This window comes from Triticum dicoccoides, chromosome 4A, assembly GCF_002162155.2.
Source record: "Triticum dicoccoides isolate Atlit2015 ecotype Zavitan chromosome 4A, WEW_v2.0, whole genome shotgun sequence".
NCBI classification, from domain to species: Eukaryota; Viridiplantae; Streptophyta; class Magnoliopsida; order Poales; family Poaceae; genus Triticum; species Triticum dicoccoides.
In genome coordinates, this window is record NC_041386.1 from 619,791,722 (window position 1) to 619,816,006 (window position 24,285).

The 24,285-nt window shown below is 45.7% G+C and overlaps 1 pseudogene; it reads right to left on the reverse strand.

Annotated features, from left to right (window-relative positions):
• Positions 1–16,241: 16,241 nt before the first annotated feature.
• On the reverse strand, positions 16,242–17,256 carry LOC119285860 (annotated as a pseudogene).
• Positions 17,257–24,285: the final 7,029 nt, after the last annotated feature.

A 24,285-nucleotide genomic window follows, 5' to 3' on the forward strand; every position in this document is an offset into this window, starting at 1 on the left:
AAGATCACTAGTTTCAAGAAAAGGGCAAAGGAAAAGAAAGGGAACTTCAAGTAGAATGGCAAGCAAGTTGTCACTCCCATGAAGAAGCCCAAAGCTGGACCAAAGCCTGAAACTGAGTGCTTCTACTACAAAGAAAATGGTTACTGGAAGCGGAAATGCCCTAAATATTTGGTGGATAAGAAGGATGGCAAAGTGAACAAGGGTATATTTGATATACAGGTTATTGATGTGTGCCTTACTAGTGTTAATAGTAGCCCCTGAGTATTTGATACTTTTTCGGTTGCTAAGATTAGTAACTCAAAACAGGAGTTAATTACATAATAAATAGAGACTAGTTGAGGGGAAGTGACGATGAGTGTTGGAAGTAGTTCCAAGATTGATATGATCATCATCACATACTCCCTATACTTTCGGGATTAGTGTTAAACGTAAATAAATTTTATTTGGCGTTTGCATTGAGCATGAATATGATTTGATCATGTTTATTGCAATATGGTTATTCATTTAAAGTCAGAGAATAATTGTTATTCTGTTTACATGAATAAAATCTTCAATGGTCATACACCCAATGAAAATAGTTTGTTGGATCTCGATCGTCGTGATACACATATTCATAATATTGATGCCAAAAGATGCAATGTTAATAATGATAGTGCAACTTATTTGCGACACTGCCGTTTGGGTCATATCAGTGTAAAGCGCATGAAGAAACTCCATAAAGATGGATTTTCGAAATCACTTGGTTATGAATCATTTGATGCTTACGAACCATGCCTTTTGGGCAAGATGACTAAAACTCCGTTCTTCAGAACAATGAAACGAGCTACTGACTTATTGGAAATAATACATACCGATGTATGCGATCCAATGAGTGTTGATGCTCGTGGCAAGTATCATTATTTTCTAACCTTCACAGATGATTTGAGCAGATATGGGTATATCTACTTAATGAAACACAAGTCTGAAACATTTGAAAAGTTCAAAGAATTTCAGAGTGAAGTGGAGAATCATCGTAACAAGAAAATAAAGTTTCTACGATCTGATCGTGGAGGAGAATATTTGAGTTACGAGTTTGGACTTCATATAAAACAATGTGGAATAGTTTCACAGCTCACGCCACATGGAACACCACAGCGTAATGGTGTGTCCGAACGTCAAAACCGCACATTATTGGATATGGTGCGATCTATGATGTATCTTACCGATTTACCACTATCGTTTTGGGGTTATGCATTAGAGACAACTGCATTCATTTTAAATAGGGCACCATCAAAATCCGTTGAGACGACGCCTTATGAACTGTGGTTTGGCAAGAAACCAAAGTTGTCGTTTCTTAAAGTTTGGGACTGCGATGCTTATGTGAAAAAATTTCAAACTGATAAGCTCAAACCCAAATCGGAGAAGTGCGTCTTCATAGAATACCCAAAGGAAACTATTGGGTACACCTTCTACCATAGATCCGAAGGCGAGATATTCGTTGCTAAGATGGATCCTTTCTAGAGAAGGAGTTTCTCTCGAAAGAAGTGAGTGGGAGGAAAGTAGAGCTTGATAACGTAATTGTACCTTCTCCCGAATTGGAAAGTAGTTCATCATAGAAATCAGTTCCAGTGATTCCTACAGCAATTAGTGAGGAAGCTAATGATGATGATCATGAAACTTCAGATTAAGTTACTACAGAACCTTGTAGGTCTTCCAAAGTACAGTCCGCACCAGAGTGGTATGGTAATCCTGTTCTGGAAGTCATGTTACTAGACCATGGCGAACCTACGAACTATGAGGAAGCGATGATGAGCCCAGATTTCGCGAAATGGCTTGAGGCCATAAAATCTAAGATAGGATCCATATATGAGAATAAAGTGTGGACTTTGGTTGACTTGCTCGATGATCAGCAAGCCAAGTTAAATAAATAGATCTTCAAGATGAAGACGGACACTGATAGTAGTGTTACTATCTACAAAGCTCGACTTGTTGCAAAAGGTTTTTGACAAGTTCAAAGTGTTGAATACGATGAGATTTTCTCACTCGTAATGATGCTTAAGTCTGTCCGAATCATGTTAGCAATTGCCACATTATATGAAATCTGGCAAATGGATGTCAAAACTGCATTCCTTAAATGGATATTTCTTGAAGAAGTATTGTATATGATACAACCAGAAGGTTTTGTCAATCCTAAAGGTGCTAACAAAATTTGCAAAGCTCCAACGATCCATCAATCGACTGGTGCAAGCATCTCGGAGTTGGAATATACTCTTTGATGAGTTGATCAAAGCATATGGTTTTATACAGACTTTTGGAAAGGCCTGTATTTACAAGAAAGTGAGTGGGAGCACTACAGCCTTTTTGATAAGTATATGTGAATGACATATTATTGATCAGAAATGACGTAGAATTTTTATGGAAAGCATAAAGGAGTGTTTGAAAGGAGTTTTTCAAAGAAAGACCTCAGTGAAGCTACTTACACATTGAGCATCAAGATCTATAGAGATAGATCAAGACGCTTGATAAGATTTTTCAATGAGTACATACCTTGACAAGATTTTGAAGTAGTTAAAAATGGAATGGTCAAAGAAAGAGTTCTTGCCTGTGTTGCAACGGTATGAAATTGAGTAAGACTCAAATCCCGACCACGAAAGAAAATAGAAAGAGAATGAAAGTCATTCCCTATGCATCAGTCATAGGTTATATAAAAGTATGCCATGCTATGGACTAGACCTATTGTATACTCTGCCCTGGTTTGGCAAGGGAGTACAATAGTGATCTAGGAGTAGATCACTGGACATTGGTCAAAATTATCCTTAGTGGAATAAGGATATGTTTCTCGATCATGGAGGTGACAAAAGGTTCATCGTAAAGGGTTACATCGATACAAGTTTTGGCACTGATCCAGATGACTCTAAGTCTTAATCTGGATACATATTGAAAGTGGGAGCAATTAGCTAGAGTAGCTCCGTGCTGAACATTGTAGACATAGAATATTTGCAAAATACATACGGCTCTGAATGTGACAGACCCATTGACTAAACTACTCTCACAAGAAAAACATGATCATACCTTAGTACTCTTTGGGCGTTAATCACATAGCAATGTGAACTAGATTATTGACTCTAGTAAACCCTTTGGGTGTTGATCACATGACGATGTGAACTATGAGTATTAATCACATACAGATGTGAATATTGGTGTTAAATCACATGGCGATGTGAACTATATTATTGACTCTAGTGCAAGTGGGAGACTGAAGGAAATATGCCCTAGAGGCAATAATAAAGTTATTATTTATTTCCTTATATCATGATAAATGTTTATTATTCATGCTAGAATTGTATTAACCGGAAACATAATACATGTGTGAATACATAGACAAACAGAGTGTCACTAGTATGCCTCTACTTGACTAGCTCGTGAATCAAAGATGGTTAAGTTTCCTAACCATAGACATGAGTTGTCATTTGATTAACGGGGTCACATCATTAGGAGAATGATGTGATTGACTTGACGCATTCCGTTAGCTTATCACTTGATCGTTTAGTATGTTGCTATTGCTTTCTTCATGACTTATACATGTTCCTATGACTATGAGATTATGTTACTCCCGCTTACCGGAGGAACACTTTGTGTGCACCAAACGTCACAACGTAACTGGGTGATTATAAAGGTGCTCTACAGGTGTCTCCAAAGGTACTTGTTGAGTTGACGTATTTCGAGATTAGGATTTGTCACTCCGATTGTCGGAGAGGTATCTATGGGCCCTCTCGGTAATGCACATCACTATAAGCCTTGCAAGCAATCTAGCTAATGAGTTAGTTACGGGATGATGCATTACGTAACAAGTAAAGAGACTTGCCGGTAACGAGATTGAACAAGGTATTGAGATACCGACAATCGAATCTCGGGCAAGTAACATACCGATGAAAAAGGGAACAACGTATGTTGTTATGAGGTTTGACCGATAAAGATCTTCGTAGTATATATAAGAGCCAATATGGGCATCCAGGTTCCGCTATTGGTTGTTGACCAAAGAGATGTCTCGGTCATGTCTACATAGTTCTCGAACCCGTAGGGTCCGCACGCTTAACGTTCATTGACGATATAGTATTATATGAGTTATGTATGTTGGTAACCGAATGTTGTTCGGAGTCCCGAATGAGATCACAGACATGATGAGGAACTCCGGAATGGTCCGGAGATAAAGTTTGATATATGGGATAATAGTGTTTAATCTCCGGTAGGGTTCCGGAATTCACCGAAAGGGGTTCCGGATGTTTCCCGAAATGTTTGGGTACGAGAACACGTTATTTGGGCCAAAGGGGAAAGCCCACAAGGTTTTTGAAAAGCGCAAAAGGAAGTTTTGCGGAGTCCAGGGTCAGACGCCAGGGTCCCCGGCGTCTGGGTCTAGACGCCGGGAACCCTTGCGTCTGGCCCTGGAGTCTGAGAAGGACTCTTGCCTTTGGGGTGAAACCGACTTTGTGGAGGCTTTTACTCCAAGTTTCGACCCCAAGGCTCAACATATAAATAGAGGGGCAGGGCTAGCACCAAAGACACATCAAGAAACACCAAGCCATGTGTCGGCAACCCCGTCCCTTCTAGTTTATCCTCCATCATAGTTTCCGTAGTGCTTAGGCGAAGCCCTACGGAGATTGTTCTTCACCAACACCGTCACCACGCCGTCGTGCTGCCGGAACTCATCTACTACTTCACTCATCTTGCTGGATCGAGAAGGCGAGGACGTCATCGAGCTGAACGTGTGCAGAACTTGGAGGTGCCGTCCGTTCAGTACTTGGATCGGTCGGATTGTTAAGATGTATGACTACATCAACCGTGTTGATAAACGCTTTCGCTTAGCGATCTTCAAGGGTATGAAGATACACTCCCCCTCTCGTTGCTATGCATCACCATGATCTTGTTGGAAATATGTCCTAGAGGCAATAATAAATTAGTTATTATTATTATATTTCCTTGTTCATGATAATCATTTATTATCCATGCTATAATTGTATTGATAGGAAACTCAGATACATGTGTGGGTACATAGACAACACCAAGTCCCTAGTAAGCCTCTAAATGACTAGCTCGTTGATCAATAGATGATTAAGGTTTCCTGACCATGGACATTGGATGTCGTTGATAACGTGATCACATCATTAGGAGAATGATGTGATGGACAAGACCCAATCCTAAGCCTAGCACAAAGATCGTGTAGTTCATATGCTAAAGCTTTTCTAATGTCAAGTATCATTTCCTTAGACCATGAGATTGTGCAACTCCCGGATACCGTAGGAATGCTTTGGGTGTACCAAACGTCACAACGTAACTGGGTGGCTATAAAGGTGCACTACAGGTATCTCCAAAAGTGTCTGTTGGGTTGGCACGAATCAAGACTGGGATTTGTCACTCCGGTTGACGGAAAGGTATCTCTGGGCCCACTCGGTAGGACATCATCATAATGTGCACAATGTGACCAAGGGGTTGATCACGGGATGATGTGTTACAGAACGATTAAAGAGACTTGCCGGTAACGAGATTGAACAAGGTATCGGCATACCGATGATCGAATCTCGGGCAAGTACAATACCGCTAGACAAAGGGAATTGTATACGGGATTGCTTGAATCCTTGACATCGTGGTTCATCCGATGAGATCATCGTGGAACATGTGGGAGCCAACATGGGTATCCAGATCCCGCTGTTGGTTATTGGCCAGAGAGCTGTCTCGGTCATGTCTGCATGATTCCCGAACTCGTAGGGTCTACAGACTTAAGGTTCGATGACGCTAGAGTTGTTATGGGAATTGGTATGCAGTTAGCGAATGTTGTTCGGAGTCCCGGATGAGATCCTGGACGTCACGAGGAGTTCCGAAATGGTCCGGAGGTAAAGATTTATATATGGGAAGTCCTATTTTGGCCACCGGAAAATGTTCAAGATTTTTCGGTATTGTACCGGGAAGGTTCTAGAAGGTTCCGGAGTGGGGCCCACCAGTATGGGAGGACCCACATGAACATGGGTAGTGGGGGCAAGACCCCACACCCTTGGTCAAGGCTCACCAAGATCCCCCCTTAGAAGGAATAAGATCATATCCCGAAGGGATAAGATCAAGATCCCTAAAAAGGGGGGGTAACAATCGGTGGGGAAGGAAATGATGGGATTTCTTTTCTCCCACCTTTGCCAATGCCCCAATGCACTTGGAGGGCAAGAAACCAGCCCCCTCCACCCCTAGATATAGTGGGGAGGCGCATGGGAGCTTCACCCTTGCCCCTGGCGCAGCCCTCTCCCTCCCCAACACCTCCTCCTCCTCCGTAGTGCTTGGCGAAGCCCTGCCGGAGAACTGCAAGCTCCACCACCACACCGTCGTGCTGCTGGAGCTCTCCCTAAACTTATCCTCTCCTCTTGCTAGATCAAGAAGGAGGAGATGTCCCTGGGCTGTACGTGTGTTGAACGCGGAGGTGCCGTCCGTTCGGCACTAGGGTCTCCGGTGATTTGGATCACGATGAGTACGACTCCTTCAACCCCGTTATCTTGAACGCTTCCGCTTAGCGATCTACAAGGGTATGTAGATGCACTCCCCTCTGTCTCGTTGCTAGTTTCTCCATAGATAGATCTTGGTGACTCGTAGGAAAATTTTGAATTTCTGCTACGTTCCCCAACAGTGGCATCATGAGCTAGGTCCATTGCGTAGATTCTTTGCACGAGTAGAACACAAAGTAGTTGTGGGCGTTGATTTTGTTCAATATGCTTACCGTTACTAGTCCAATCTTGTTTCGATGATATTGTGGGATGAAGCGGCCCGGACCGACCTTACACGTACACTTACGTGAGACAGGTTCCACCGACTGACATGCACTTGGTGCAGAAGGTGGCTAGCGGGTGCCAGTCTCTCCCACTTTAGTCGGAACGGATTCGATGAAAAGGGTCCTTATCAAGGGTAAATAGCAATTGGCATATCACGTTGTGGTTTTGTGTAGGTAAGAAACATTCTTGCTAGAAACCCATAGCAGCCACGTAAAACATGCAACAACAATTAGAGGACGTCTAACTTGTTTTTGCAGGGTATGCTATGTGATGTGATATGGCCAAGAAGAATGTGATGAATGATATGTGATGTATGAGATTGATCACGTTCTTGTAATAGGAATCACGACTTGCATGTCGATGAGCATGACAACCGGCAGGAGCCATAGGAGTTGTCTTAATTTATTGTATGACCTGCGTGTCATTGAACAATGCCATGTAATTACTTTACTTTATTGCTAACTGGTAGCCATAGTAGTAGAAGTAATAAGTTGGCAAGACAACTTCATGGAGACACGATGATGGAGATAATAATGATGGAGATCATGGTGTCATGCCGGTGACGATGAGGATCATGGAGCCCCGAAGATGGAGATCAAAAGGAGCAAAATGATATTGGCCATATCATGTCACTTTTTGATTGCATGTGATGTTTATCATGTTTATACATCTTATTTTCTTAGAGCGACGGTAGTAAATAAGATGACCCCCCATTAAAATTTCAAGAAAGTGTTCCCCCTAACTGTGCACCGTTGTGAAAGTTCGTCGTTTTGAAGCACCACGTGATGATCGGGTGTGATAGATTCTTACGTTCACATACAACGGGTGTAAGCCAGATTTACACACGCGAAACACTTAGGTTAACTTGACGAGCCTAGCATGTATAGACATGGCCTCGGAACACAAGAGACCGAAAGGTTGAGCATGAGTCGTATAGTAGATACGATCAACATGAAGATGTTCATCGATGATGACTAGTCCGTCTCACATGATGATCGGACACGGCCTAGTTGACTCGGATCATGTAATCACTTAGATGACTAGAGGGATGTCTATCTGAGTGGGAGTTCATAAGATGAACTTAATTATCCTGAACATAGTCAAAAACCCTTTGCAAATTATGTCATAGCTCGCGCTTTAGTTCTACTGCCTTAGATATGTTCCTAGAGAAAATATAGTTGAAAGTTGACAGTAGCAATTATGTGGACAGTAGAAGGCTTATGTCCTTAATGCACCGCTTGGTGTGCTGGACCTCAAACGTAGTCTGTGGATGTTGCGAACATCTGACATACACGTTTTGATGACTACATGATAGTTCGGTAATGTTAAATGGTTTAGAATTGAGGCACCGAAGACATTTTTGAAATGTCGCAGAACATATGAGATGTTTCGAGGGCTGAAATTGGGATTTCAGGCTCGTGCCCACGTCAAGAGGTATAAGACCTCTGACGATTTTCTTAGCCTGCATAATAAGGGAGACAAGCTCAATCTTGAGCTTGTGCTCAGATTGTCTGAGTACAACAATCACTTGAATCGAGTGGGAGTTGATCTTCCAGATGAGATAGTGATGTTTCTCCAAAGACATTGCCACCAAGCTACTAGAGCCTCGTGATGAACTATAACATAACAGGGATAGATATAATGATCCTTGATCTATTCACAATGTTCGACACCGCGAATTTAGAAATCAAGAAGGAGCATCAATTGTTGATGGTTAGTGAAACCACTAGTTTTAAGAAGGGCAAGGGCAAGAAGGGGTACTTCATGAAACGACAAATCAGTTGCTGCTCCAGTGAAGAAACCCAAGGATGAACCCAAACCAGAGACTAAGTGCTTCTGTAATAAGGGGAACAACCACTGGAGCAGAATTACCCTAGATACTTGGTAGATGAGAAGGCTGGCGAGGTCGATATAAGTATATTGGATATACATTATGTTAACCTGTACTTTACTAGTACTCCTAGTAGCACCAGGGCATTAGATACTGGTTCGGTTGCTAAGTGTTAGTAACTCGAAATAAAAGAGCTACGGAATAAATGAAGACTAGCTAAAGGTGAGATGACGATGTGTGTTGGAAGTGTTTCCAAGGTTGATGTGATCAAGCATCGCCTGCGCCGTCTACCATCGAGCTTGGTGTTAAACCTAAATAATTGTTATTTGGTGTTTGCGTTAAGCATAGACATGATTGGATTATGTCTATCGCAATACGGTTATTCATGTAAGGAGAATAATGGTTACTCTATTTATTTGAATAATACCTTCAATGGTCTTGCACCTAAAAGAATGGTTCATTGAATCTCAATCGTAGTGATACACATTTTCATGCCAAAAGATATAAGATAGTAATGATAGTACCACTTACTTGTGGCACTGCCATGTAAGTCATATTGGTATAAAACTCATGAAGAAGCTCCATATTGATGGATCTTTGGACTCACTCGTTTTTGAAAAGTTTGAGACATGCGAGCCATGTCTATTGGTGTATACGCATGAAGAAACTCCATGCAGATGGATCGTTTGGACTCACTTGATTTTGAATCGCTTGAGAAATGCAAATCATACCACATGGGCAAGATGACTGAAAAGCCTCATTTTCAGTAAAATGGAACAAGATAGCAACTTGTTGGAAGCAACACATTTTGATGTGTGCAGTCCAATGAGTGCTGAGGCATGCAGTGAATATCGTTATGTTCTTACTTCACAGATGATTTAAGTAGATACTGAGTATATTTACTTGATGAAACACAAGTCTGAATTATTGAATGGTTCAAGTAATTTCAGAGTGAAGTTGAAGATCATCGTGACAAGAGGATAAAATGTCTATGATATGATCATAGAGATGAGTATCTGAGTTACGAGCTTTGGCACGCAATTAAGACATTGTGGAAATTGTTTCACAATTAATACCGCCTGGAACACCATAATGTGATGGTGTGTCCGAACATCATATTTGCACCCTATTGGATATAGTGCGTACCATGATGTATCTTATCGAATTACCACTATCATTCATGGGTTAGGCATTAGAGACAACCGCACTCACTTTAATAGGGCACCACGTAATTCCGTTGAGACGACACCGTTTGAACTATGGTTTGGAGAAACCTAAGTTGTCGTTTCTTAAAAGTTTGGGGCTGCGACGCTTATGTGAAAAAGTTTCAGGTTGATGAGCTCGAACCCAAAGCGGATAAAAATGCATCTTCATAGGACACCCAAAACAGTTGGGTATACCTCCTATCTCAGATCCGGAAGCAAAAGTAATTGTTTCTAGAAACGGGTCCTTTCTCGAGGAAAAGTTTCTCTTGAAAGAATTGAGTGGGAGGATTGTGGAGACTTGATGAGTTTATTGAACCATCACTTCAACCAGTGAGTAACAGGGCACAAGAAGTTGTTCATATGGCACGTACACCAATTGAAGTGGAAGCTGATGATAGTGATCATGATGCTTCGGATCAAGTCACTACCGGACCTCGTAGGTCGACAAGGACGCGTACTACTTCAGAGTGGTACGCAATCCTGTCTTAGAGGTCATGTTGCTAGACAACAATGAATCTACGAGCTATGGAGAAGCGATGGTGGGACCGGATTCCGACGAATGGCTCGAGGCCATAAAATCTGGGAGAGGATCCATGACTTTGGAAGAAATACTTGATGGTCGTAAGGCCGTTGGTTACAGATGGATTTTAAAAGGAAGACAGAAAATGATGGTAAGTATCGCCATTAAGAAAGCTCGACTTGTCGTTAAGATGTTTTCCGACAAGTTCAAGGAGTTGACTACGATGAGACTTTCTCACTCGTAACGATGCTAAGAGTCTGTTGGAATTATGTTAGCAATTACTGCATTATTTATGAAATCTTGCAGATAAGATGTCAAAACATTGTGTCCTCGATAATATCCTTGAGGAAAGGTTGTATGTGATACAACCAGAAGGTTTTGTCAATCCTGAAGAACGCTAACAAATATGCAAAGCTCCAGCAATCCTTCTAAGGACTGGAGTAAGCATCTCGGAGTTGGAATGTACGGTTTGATGAGATGATCAAAGATTTTGGGTTTATACAAAGTTTATGAGAAACTTGTATTTCCAAAGAAGTGAGTGGGAGCACTATAGAATTTCTGATGAGTATATGTTGTTGACATATTGTTGATCAGAAATGATGTAGAATTTCTGGAAAGCATATAGGGTTATTTGAAAAGTGTTTTTCAATAGAAAACCTGTAATAAATTGCTTGAACATTGAGCATCAAGATATATGAGGATAGATCAAAAATCGCTAAATGGTACTTTCAAATGAGCACATACCTTGACATGATCTTGAAGGTGTTCAAGATGGATCAGTCAAAGAAGGAGTTCTTGCCTGAGTTGTAAGGTATGAAGTTAAGAGTTAAAGCTCGACCACGGCAGAAGAGAGAGAAAGGACGAAGGTCATCCCCTATGCTTCAGACGTAGGCTATATAGTATGCTATGCTGTGTACCACACCAGAAGTGTGCCTTGCCATGAGTCAGTCAAGGGGTACAAGAATGATTCAGGAATGGATCATTGGACAGCAGTCAAAATTGTACTTGGAGTAAATAAAGGACATGTTTCTTGATTATGGAGGTGATAAAGAGTTCAGCGTAAAGGGTTACGTCGATGCAAGCTTTAACACATGTCCGAATGACTCTGAGTAGCAAACCGGATACGTATAGTGGAGCAACCATTTGGAATATCTCCAAGTGGAGCGTGGAAGCAGCATTTACAATATGACATAGAGAATTGTGAAATACATACGGATCTGAATGTTGTAGACCCATTGACTAAAACCTCTCTCACAAGCAAAACATGATCAAACCCCAGAACTCATTGAGTCTTAATCACATGGTGATGTGAACTAGTTTAGTAACACTAGTAAACTCTTTGGATGTTGGTCACATGGCGATGTGACCTGTCAATGTTAATCACATGGCGATGTGAACTAGATTATTGACTCTAGTGCAAGTGGGAGACTGTTGGAAATATGCCCTAGAGGCAATAATAAATTAGTTATTATTATTATATTTCCTTGTTCATGATAATCGTTTATTATCCATGCTATAATTGTATTGATAGGAACTCAGATACATGTGTGGGTACATAGACAACACCATGTCCCTAGGAAGCCTCTAAATGACTAGCTCGTTGATCAATAGATGGTTACGGTTTCCTGACCATGGACATTGGATGTCGTTGATAACGGGATCACATCATTACGAGAATGATGTGATGGACAAGACCCAATCCTAAGCCTAGCACAAAGATCGTGTAGTTCGTATGCTAAAGCTTTCCTAATGTCAAGTATCATTTCCTTAGACCATGAGATTGTGCAACTCCCGGATACCGTAGGAATGCTTTGGGTGTACCAAACGTCACAATGTAACTGGGTGGCTATAAAGGTGCACTACAGGTATCTCCGAAAGTGTCTGTTGGGTTGGCACGAATCAAGACTGGGATTTGCACTCCGGTTGACGGAAAGGTATCTCTGGGCCCACTCGATAGGACATCATCATAATGTGTGCAATGTGACCAAGGGGTTGATCACGGGATGATGTGTTACGGAACGAGTAAATAGACTTGCCGGTAACGAGATTGAACAAGGTATCGGCATACCGACAATCGAATCTCGGGCAAGTACAATACCGCTAGACAAAGGGAATTGTATACGGGATTGCTTGAATCCTTGACATCATGGTTCATCCGATGAGATCATTGTGGAACATGTGGGAGCCAACATGGGTATCCAGATCCCGCTGTTGGTTATTGGCCAGAGAGCTGTCTCGGTCATATCTGCATGATTCTCGAACCCGTAGGGTCTACACACTTAAGGTTCGATGACGCTAGAGTTGTTATGGGAATTGGTATGCAGTTACCGAATGTTGTTTGGAGTCCCGGATGAGATCCCGGACGTCACGAGGAGTTCCGGAATGGTCCGGAGGTAAAGATTTATATATGGGAAGTCCTATTTTGGCCACCGGAAAATGTTCGGGATTTTTCTGTATTGTACCGGGAAGGTTCTAGAAGGTTCCGAAGTGGGGCCCACCAGCATGGGGGACCCACATGAACGTGGGTAGTGGGGGCAAGGCCCGACACCCTTGGTCAAGGCGCACCAAGATCCCCCCTTAGAAGGAATAAGATCATATCCCGAAGGGATAAGATCAAGATCCCTAAAAAGGGGGGATAACAATCGGTGGGGAAGGAAATAATGGGATTTCTTTCCTCCCACCTTTACCAACGCCCCAATGGACTTAGAGGGCAAGAAACCAGCCCCCTCCACCCCTATATATAGTGGGGAGGCGCATGGGAGCTTCACCCTTGCCCCTGGCGCAGCCCTCTCCCTCCCCAACACCTCCTCCGTAGTAGTAGTGCTTGGCGAAGCCCTGCCGGAGAACTGCAAGCTCCACCACCACGCCGTCGTGCTTCCGGAGCTCTCCCTCAACTTCTCCTCTCCCCTTGCTGGATCAAGAAGGAGGAGACGTCCCCGGGCTGTACGTGTGTTGAACGCGGAGGTGCCGTCCGTTCGGCACTAGGATCTCCGGTGATTTGGATCACGATGAGTACGACTCCTTCAACCCCGTTCTCTTGAATGCTTCCGCTTAGCGATCTACAAGGGTATGTAGATGCACTCCCCTCTCTCTCGTTGCTAGTTTCTCCATAGATAGATCTTGATGACTCGTAGGAAAATTTTGAATTTCTGCTACGTTCCCCAACAGATCTTGCGTGTGCGTAGATACGTTCCCCAACAGGTGAACCGCCTCAACTTGTCGGTGGGGTCGCATGACACCTCGTGAATGCTGCACCAGCACTCATACAGGTCCCACGATGTCTCCTCCAAGCAATGGTCGAGGTCTTCACCAACGAACAGCATGCTGGCCGCCGGCACAGCTGTGGCCAGGACTAGTGTGGCCACTGCTATCGCCATGTGCAGCAGCGGCCCTTGGATCGGGGCAGGATTGAGAGACGTGGGAAGAGAGATGGCGTTGGGGCTGTGGGAAGAGATCGGGGCGCACAATATGCACAAAGAGTCGGAGCCATGGATTTATAGGGAGGGTGATGCTGTGGCTGTGAACTAGAGCACACGCATGTAAGGAGTGTTGTAGCAGAAGACAAAATGCGGTCCCTGTTAGAGGAAAAGGTGGCAGGCAGGCAATGTGTCCAAGTGGATGCCAGATCGACCGGCGATGGTGTCTTGTGTACACTGGCATTGATCAGTTGTACACGTATTCCTCCCTCAAAACTTGAACGGAAAGATAAAATCATTTCGTCCAAAATGCATATGGCTCGTGTCAATGAAACACAAAGCAACCCCAAGAGCCGGCTCAATCGATCTTAACAAATTTTGGCAGCCAAAATGATTCCACCATAGTAACCGGCTGTGTCCGTCCATCCGGAATAGAGCAAGCATTTTCTATTCAAGTGTTGGTGCTATCTCTTCCCCAATTTGCGTATATGACAGATTCTAGTCAGCTGCCAAAGTTTCTTGAGCGTACGGGTCGATCGTGCAGTGTGCTCTTGTGCCTCGTGTTTTTTACAGTATCAGAGGATTGACCACATGAAAGCATAGTGAGTTAGGTGCAAAAAAAAAGGTGGTGAAGATGGCCAGCGACATTTTGTGGATCTAGATCTGAGGACATGCATATGTAGAGAATTCCAAGTATCAGGAAACCTTGCAAGCATAACATTTCCTTCATCAATGCAATAGGGGGGGGGGGGGTCACGATTGAAGACTTTATTGATTATTACTATAGTGTTGCTAATTTCGCAGCAACAAATACTCCCGTAATGCCGGGGCTTAATGATGCGTCTCAATGCCAAAGAAAACCCATGAATTCTTTTTGCACCTTCCAATCCTTCGAAGGGCTCCTGGGAGGCCAAAGGTACTCGGTCAAATTTCGTCGGTACAAGGTGTGTATTGTCAAACCTTAAATAATCAACTGCGGAACAAAAAAGATAAACTAATTTTTATGCAATGTTCGATTCCACCCTAAATGGTCAGTAGAGATTAAACTTTTGCTAAATGTTTTTTCTTTTCTTTTTTGATGATAAATATTAAGTTTATTAGTTTTGTAGTACATGGGTAGCTTAATGGTTTCCTGAAGTAGCTTAAAGATAATTTGGCTAAATACATGATGTAGTTTTTATTTCAAGCAAGAGATTATTCATTATTCTTAATGAGAATACAAGGTAGATATAAGTTTTGTGGTTGTTGTAAGAAAAAAACAGTCCGATTAGCACTACACTAGGCTGCTTGATACGAGTTTTCGAATGGCACTAGCACGTGATGCTGCCACGACACCACCGGTCCACCACTCGGACCTTGCTGGCCTTCCTTGCTATGGTCTCCCTCGCCAGTTCAAGTTCTAGGGAGGACGGGTCGATATTCTCGGGAGACCGGAGAGGAAGGGTTCAGGTTGCAGGCTAGGGTTCGGAAAGATAAAGCTAAGATGATGGATGGAACATATATCTCACAAAGAAAGATGGGCGAGTCTAAGAAAGATGGGAAAGTTGAGGCCTTTGAAACATTGGGTGGCGATGCTTGACAATGTTATTAACTTCTATCGTGACATATCGTTTGATCTCCTCGCCTGATGGTTGTAGCTCCTGTCGAGACTGTCTTAAATTTTACTTTGAGGTAGTGACTGTTGCCTGTGGGCACGGTCTATGCTGTTGCTGGGGCAGCGCGTGTGCTGTTTTATTCCCCGCGTACTTGTAAACAGGATGAGGATCTTTGTGTGGTTTCGTTTGGCAATGCAAATGGAACCGGGGCTTTGAGCCCTTTTCCTCTAAAAAAAACTTCTATCGTGACCTATGATTTGTGCTGCTGCTCAAGATGTTTACACTGCTACATCGAACTTCCATTGTTGCCTTCATGGGCGTTTTAGCGGTCATATATTGTTAGTTTGCGTTCTTTTGCTAATGAATTGCTAGATGTTGGCTCTTTTGAACTTGTTAGGCTAGTGGTTAGGTACCATCAGGTTTTTGCACCATAGTGCATGCGTGGACGCCGTCAATGCACGGTGGGTTTCTTGTTAGTGCTTTAAACCCATTTCTTCCCGTTCTCATTTCCGGGATACCTTTGTATGCTGGGCAGATGTATATCCTTTATGATGACTAATGGAAATGGCTGGGATTAGGCCTGTTCACACACACGAAAAAGGAATGCTTACACTTTTCGATGAACATAATGCTTTAGAGCTAGGTGTTCTTGCAGCAAAGTACATGCACCGATCTCATCAGACAAGATTTTGTTTTTGATATGTCAAGTATTTATTTCACGCTTAGGAACAGAGGAATTGTATCACTAATCACTACGTAGTCTAATATGAATATATGATAAAAGAATATCAATTACTTAATCTGCTGCACATATGGATGGCTTGTTCATCAACAATGTGCAATCAACAAGACATACACGCACACTCGGATGCAAGTTCCGCACTTTCCGTCACACACACGCACACTCGGTCCCCACGTGCAACGACGACGTCGGCGGGGCAGGGCATGCCACTTCCATGTCGTCGCCGAACAGCTCCTCCCATGTGCATTGGAAGCTGCCGTCATCCTCCTCCACCGTCTCAACGCCTTGGTGGACGTCGCCATGTTTGCCGGCCAAGGACTCCTCCAATGTATAGTCGCTGCCATGCTCGGCCGCCTTATTATTTCCCTGGAGCGTCAGTCCTAATTCTGGAAGCATGTTGGTGAAAAACCCGCCTGGATCCATGCTGCCGTCGTCCACAACTCCAGGGGGCAACGTCTCGTCTTGGTCGGACATGAACGAACGCTCGAACTCCCGAAGCGTCCCGCCGGCGGCATCTTGTTCTTGGATGGTCTGTTGTTGGCGGCGTGGGGTTTTGGGACGTGGAGCCTCTGGATGTTGGACCTCGGTGGCCGCCTTCCTCTTCCTCTTGGAACCGGGGGCGTAGATTACCGATGCGTAGGTAATCTCCTCTTGTGGGGTGAGACGTAGATCTTGCATAGCACCAGTCCGGCCGCACCGTCTTGTTCGTCGTCGTGGTCGAGGCCGTACTCCTTCATGCACCACCCAACCCTGGTTCTAGCTGCTCCAGGCCTCTTGATCCCAAAGGAAAGATGGTCGATGAGGCCGACCCGTTTACCTTGAGTGTCTAGCACGGGCTTGCTCTTCTCCGAGTGCCAGTTGTAACCCTCGTCGTCATCGACGACACGCTGTCGCCTTCCGCTGCGGCCACCTTTGGTCTCGTGACGACGGAGCGGCGAGAAGAGGTACCACACGCCTCCTTTCCCGTCGTCCTTGTCGGAGCCAGGCGCGTGGGCACGGTTCTCGATGAGGTCCCCGGGTGGCGCGGAGTAGACGTCGGCTTCGTGGATGAAGCTGCTGAAGCGGCCGCTGTCTGCTCCGGCGATCTTCTGACGGAGGAACTGGTTGATGAGCTCGTGATCCTGGGGACTGAAGGTGGAGCCGACGGGAAAGAGCTCGTCATGGCCGGCCATATTGAATCGCCTTCCCTTGATGAGAGCTAGCTAGGGGACGTACTTCTCGTCGCCTTGATCGGAAGGAACTAGCTAAGGAAGGTCCGTAGGTGTGCAACCCTAGCTAGGTAGGTATATATATGTGGATGGATCGCGACACAGGGCTATGTACGTGCCTTCCTTGATCAATACACTACTAGAGTGCTTCGGACTCAGGAGCGTCTTCAGTTCGTATACGGATTGCTAGCGTACGCATCTAGTGTATATACGGTCCGTAAGGTGTATGTGATGGTTGTGGCGCTGCAACGTAAGCGTAGAACGACCGCGCGTTGAGGGAGCGAGCAAGCTGGGATTCAGCTCGTTTGGATCCATGCACTGCACGATCTCTCTGTCAAGCGGACGTAAACGATCGATCTAATTCAATGGATCTCTCTCTGTCAAACGCACTGCTTCGCCACGCAAACATCGATCTAATCATCCTTAATTAATAAAGTGCTTCCCGTCTTCAGTTCGTATGAATTGCTAGCGCAGTGCATATCGCTAAGGGATTTGGTTTGCAATTGCATGCAACGAGCAAACTCGAGTTGGCTTCTAGTAAAACTTTGACTTTTCCTATTTCTTTCTCTTTTTTTTGCATTTCTCTCACTTTTCTCTTTTTAAGAGCATCTCCAACAGCCGCGCTTCGCGCCGCGCGCAAAAAACCTGTTTGCCGCGCGCGCTTCGGCTGGTTTAGCGCGGCCGCCAGTGCTGGCTCCAGCAGCCGCGCTATAATGCAGCGCGTGCGCGCCGCTCCAGCAGCGCGCAAAAATACAGCGCGCGCGACTCGCCGGGCATGGCATTTTAGACACAAAATGAGTTTGAAACATTCATCAAAATGTAATGAACATGTGAAATTTGTCACAAACAAGTTGACGAAAATAAAAGTTCATGCCCACAAGTTCATCCAACCAAATTCAAAATGCAAACTATAGTTCAAGACATAAATGAAAGACACATCAAACATCTTCCTCGTCTTCGTCCTCATCTTCCGAAGACGATTCTTCCGCCTCCGAAGATGAATCTTCCTCCCTAACCTCATCACGCATCGCATCACGTGAAGCTCCGACGGTGTTGGCAAGATCTTCAACGGCATCTTCATGGAAATGTGTGTGAGGAGGCACATCGAAAGACATTCCACCCATGACCGGAGATGCACCCATGCCTCCCATAAGAGAAGCGAAACTCATGCCTCCCATGGCGGCCATAGCGTCAGAGGGTGCTCCAAAGTCACCCATGCCTCCCATGGCGGCCGGAGGTGCGCCCATGCCTCCCATGGCTCCCAAGCCACCCATGCCTCCCATGCCGCCGAGGCCACCGCCACCCATGCCGCCGAGGCCACCGCCACCCATGCCGCCAAGGCCACCGCCACCCATTGTGCGGATCGTGGCTCTTTTTTGGATCAAGACTTCTTCACGGGCAAGGTTGACATATTCCTTTTGCGCATCATTGAACAAAGATGTGTCCAAGAAGAACAAGTGCTTCTCCCATTCCAACAACCTAGATCGCTCCTCCATGCCCACCTTCCTCTCCTCCAATGCCACTTTCCTCTCCTCGGCGGCCACCCTCCTCTCCTCGGCCGCCAACCTCCTCTCATCGGCCGCGGTATCTTGGTTCCTTGCCATTTTCCTCACCTCGTTGGCTTCTTTTCTTGCCTTCACAATAGCTTCCATAGCATTTTTGAGCTCATCATCTCCTTTCCTCTTCTTCTTTTCGGTTTTGTCTTTCTTGCACCCATCCGGTCATTTTGGCTTCGAGTATGAAACCGAGTTGGGTGTGGGGCTTCTCTTGCCGTCATCACTTGATGCACCATCCTCCTCCTCATCATCATCCAACTCAATTGTCCGCTTGCGTTTGTTGCTCAAATGCAAATCATCCAAACCATCACACTTCTTCCATTTCTCATCATCCTTTAACACTTCATAGCAATGAGGCAAGGTAAAGACCCTTCCTTCCTTGATCTTCCCCTTCTTGGTTGTCCTCGTCTCTTCTTTGAACAAGTTTTGTGCAATGTTGAACTACAAGAAAAACAAAACAAGTTAGCACTTCGGACACCAAAAACAAGTATGAGATGAACATATATGAGATGCCACTTACTCTATCATCCTCATTTGTGCCACTTGGGTTAATCTTGTCAACTACCTTTTATGCGGCCGCCCACTTTTGACAATCCGAGTTGATTGTGGACCATCGGGACCGAAGTGATCTCTTGGAGTGGTCAATTCCACTCACATTGTGATCATCAAAGTATTCTTTCATTCGCCCCCAATACGCATCTCTACTTTGATCACCTTCAATGGATGGATCCCTCGACACTTGCAAATAAGTATTGCATAGTAACTTGTCATCGTTGGTGCTGTAATTGCCCGCTCTTCCTTTCGGCGCGTCGACAATGCCCTCATCCTCGTCGTCCACCTCAAACTCATGGTCTTCCAAATGGATGTCATTGGTTTGAGACCAATGCGAACTGTTGGACCCAACACCCATAGTTGAGATGTACGCATCATCGTTGAGACTACAAAGTTTTTTGAACAATGCAAATAAGCTATCTATATGTGATGATGCATTGAAAAAATAACAAGAAAATAAAAGTTGGAATTTTTTTCACCTTGGGGGCATTTTGTCGAACACGTGGTGTGCATCGGCGGCCAGCTCAACGAGTGAGCTCTCCGACGCTTCGGTAGCCGCCGCGGCCGTCGAACGCCCTGCAAGCTTCTTTCCCCTCGCCTTCGTGCTGCCGGAGCCGTCCGCCGCCTTGTTCTTCTTCGCCGAAGTTTTGCCCTTCTTCGGCCGCGCCGCATTGGGGAGCTTCGACGGTGCGGTGGCGGCACGGGACGGTGCCGGCGCGACGCCACCCGTCGCCGTGGTCATCCGCGGCGGCAAGAAGAGGCTGCGCGCGAGGCCGACGCTCGGCGGAGCTCCGGCGGTGGCGACGCCAACGCTCCCGCGCTAGGGTTTCTGGCGTCGGCAGGGGGGGTCGCGGCTGTACAGCGGGGTGCCGGTGTGCGCGTCCATGGGTGGCAGGGCGCCGGCGCCGGCGCGCGCGGGGCGTAGGAGGAGGAAAGGAGAGAGTGTGGCGTGAGCGCTCGAGTGTGCCGCGCGCGGAAGCGGACGCCCGAAATACACCGCGCGGGATAGTGCTTCCGATCGCGCGCCCAACTCATTATAGCGCGCGCGCCGTTTTTGCGCGCCCGCTGGAGCGACCCGCCGCGTTGCGCGCGCGCTAAAACGGCCTAATTTGCGGCGCGGCGCTAGTTTAACGCGGCTGTTGGAGATGCTCTAACTATCACATCTTTTTCCGGCACCTATGCATGCATGGTACTACTCACTCGGAAAAAAACACATGTTGTCTAGTGTTTTTTCGTAAGCTGAGATTTCTTTCTCGGGTACTCTGTTTAACCTAGTGTAAGCCGAGTACCTTCCAAAATACTGCAGACGGCAACTGTGAGCCGAGTATCCTCTGAAACCACAAGGCAACTGCGCTCCTAACCTACCTGCGCTACTACTTCTTGATAACCAGCGTTACTGCTAGCGTTACGCATAATTTTTCTTCTGTTACGTATTTGTGATGTATTTGTATAGATTTTATACAGTAGTCTAATCATATTATAAACAAATAATATTTTCATCATATTATACACGTAATAGTCTCATCATATCATCACCTCGTCGATCACAGATGATGTATCTCATCATTATCTCAATATAACGATACAAGTTATGCAACATGTCTTGAATACAAGCAACTGCATGGTTATCACATACACATGTTTCATCATCTATATCTAAACTATGATACATAAGAGAAGAGCTATCATTATGAGCAAGAGTGCGATACTGTAGTACTTGAGGCACCGGTACCGATCCCTCTCTTGCGCAAGCCTGAATCTCAAGTAACTAGCTTTTTCTTCAAGTCTGTTATCGAAACCTCTCTGGTTGCCGCCCGAGAACTCTGACACTTGGGTCTGACACTCTGGCCACTCGTCGCACACTCCTGGAACCTTCCCTACATACACGGTGTAGCACTTCTTCGCCATCGATGATCTCTGGTTGGTCGTAGCTTAAGATAGCACTATAAAGAACACCCTTGATGGTTGTGTAATCCTTTTTCTTTATGTTCTTATATGAGTCCAAGAAAAGAGCATGGGAGAATCGGGGATAAAGAAAGATGAGGATGGCGCACAGTATACCTCAAATTAGTCTCCACGCGTGCAAAGGAATGACTAAAATCTAAGAAAGTATGTATGTGTCACAGAGAATATCCGCGGATGACTTACATGGGATGATAAGGCAGGAGAAAGACTCCTTGTCCTTATTGGCGATCATGAAGTCAGCGATGTAGTTCCTCGCATATTTACGGTGCTCTGCGTAGACTGCCAAGAAGGCCTCGTGCATAAATTACGGGTCCGCGACTGCGATATAAGATATTAGCTCACTCTTGATGATCTAGTTCATGTGCAAGGCATAAAGGCGGACGAACGTAAAATCTAGCTTTGTCATGTGAATGAAGAGGTAACCAAATTGAAGGAAGAACTTATCAGCGGGAAATGTCTGGATGTACAACATTTGCTGCGGCACGTTAACCATGTAGAGTGGGTATCCTGGATTTTTCGAGACGAGAAGGCTTTTCTCTCTCGACAGCACATCGTCATGAAGTATCCTTAGATCTTCATCTATGCCCTCCAGCGCTGCCTTAGGTACGATTGGATCACCGGGGACATGGAATTTCGCCGCACCTTTGATAGGTATACGGTTTGCAACTCGAGGCTACGGAGGCGGCTGGCTGATAGAAGCAGCTTTGGCCCTAGTATGGCCTTTCCTCGATCTCTTCCTATGCTTCTAGGTACCGGAACTGAGACTAACATACCGTGCCTGACCACCGCCCCCAGTGTTGTCGGGCACAACGTTGCACGACCCTCACGTTGTTGATCCTGGATTGAGGCGGCATCTGGAGGCGTGTCCTGCGAGGATTGCATGAAGAGAGACTTCTCGCAATCAACCTTAAAACGTTCCTGATCCAACAATTCAGGCATCAACTCATCATGCTCAAATCCTGAGTCGTTGTGTTGAGCCATCAATTCTCCTTCGTCATAGCCGCCAGTATTGAGAAACCGTAGAGGGTCATCATCCTCGTCCATGACAGCATTCATTGCTTCTTCGATGCCGGCGACGTCATTAACCACTAGTGGAGCCTCTTCCTCACGTCGTCCGCTATCACTCGGGACGACAGGTGCCGCTAATTGGCTAGGTGGGGTGGTGTTAATACCATGCTGAGGTGTTCTTCTTGGTGTGCTCCCGGCCGCCTCCAGACGAAGGAGACCCTTCGGCCACAACAGGACCCAACTCTTACAATCACCACGCCGCTGCGGTGTCTCATCGTCATACTCCCATAGTGGTACCAGAGGAACCAAATATTCGTGGCCCGCTTTGACACTGGCCACGAAAACCTTGAATACGCCATGGGGCATCGGCCGGCTGTGGAAGAGCATTCCCTCAGCTTCACTATCGTTTTCTTTCCCGCGTCCACCTTCTGGCCGCTGATGGTGTACGGTATGGTGCAACGGGTTTTGTCGCCCTGTGTGTGTGTGTGTGTGTGTGTGTCGAAGAGGGCCGATGTGACAGGTAGTTACCGGGAGGGCGTCGACCTTAGCCAAAGACGAAGCCCCGCCGGGCATGCGAGAGACAGAGGACGGGCTGCTATGAGCAGATGCGATTGCGTGAGCAGGTGCTAGTGCAACATTCACCAAGTTGCTCCCGACTGTATACTATAGTCGGCGGCGATTGATGTTCTGGTGTCCTGGTCCTACGAGGTCTTAGCACGACGACGTCCCGACTGTATACTACAATAATGTTTGCCTGACTCCGATATGGGAGGGGCGATGACGGCGGTGTGCCTTTGGCTCGTTTCAGTGTTTTCAGTCATTGCTAGGAGGTCTATGAACCTAGATGTAATTCTTGTTCCTGATGTCCTTTGCACTACCTTGACAGTTGATGAATAGAATAAAAATTGTCTCGTAGAAGGAAAAATTGAGACACTTATTTTAGGACGTATTTTAGGACAGAGGAGTATATACAAAGATTGGCAAAATCCTAAGTGCTTATTTACATAGGAGTTGTAGGCGTCCGCTTTTCTTTCTTCCGCCAGAGGAAAGAAAAGGCGATCTCTCCGCCAGGAGTCTTCCCTGCCGCCGTCCGGCGGCTCCCCTCCGCCGGCGCCCTCGGTCGTCGGTGGTGAGGGGGGTCGCCGGATCCACGTGTGTGGATCGTGTTTTCTCTCGTAGATTAGGATTTTAGGCCATTCATCGTCTTGGCTTCGGCGGCGGCGATGGCAACATTGAATAAAGTTTCGTCGGATCCTATTCCAACGAGGCGATCAGTCCTATGGTTGGAGATGGATTTGGAAATCAGTATGTTCAAGCAAAGATGGCGTGGCGGCGGCGACATCCTTGTGGTCAACCTGTGTCCTCGGGCTCCGTTGTTGCGACGGTGTTTGCTCCAGAGCTGGCGTGGAGCTTGGGAGGTAGTCCAGGAGCGGATGCAGATTGTGGTATGCATCGGCGGCTTCTGGAAGATGGTGGATCGTGTGCTGGGTTCGCGGTTCGTGGATGACGGATGTGGTTTTCTCCTCCGGCGTTCTAGTCGCGTGGGGGTGCCGGATCTGAAGTTTGATGGTGTGTCCGGGGTGTTACCCCGGTCTGATTCGTTCAACGATAATGGTTTTGCCTTTGGTGAGCCACCTTTGAGGTCCGCAAAGCTGCATATCAGCGATGGAGCCGCTACGAGCTCGGGTGTGAAGGTGATCCGTCATTTTTTTCCTTTGGTGGCTGCTGTGGTGGTTCCAGTGGCAGATGACGGGCGTTGGTGTCAAGTTCAGAGGTTTCTTCAATCTTGATTGTAATTTTACCTCTTGGTTGTTGTTCCTTTATGCAAAGGCTAGATTTCTGCTGTCTTTTCAGTTTCGCTAGATCGGTCAGGTGACTTGTACTATAATACTTATGATATAA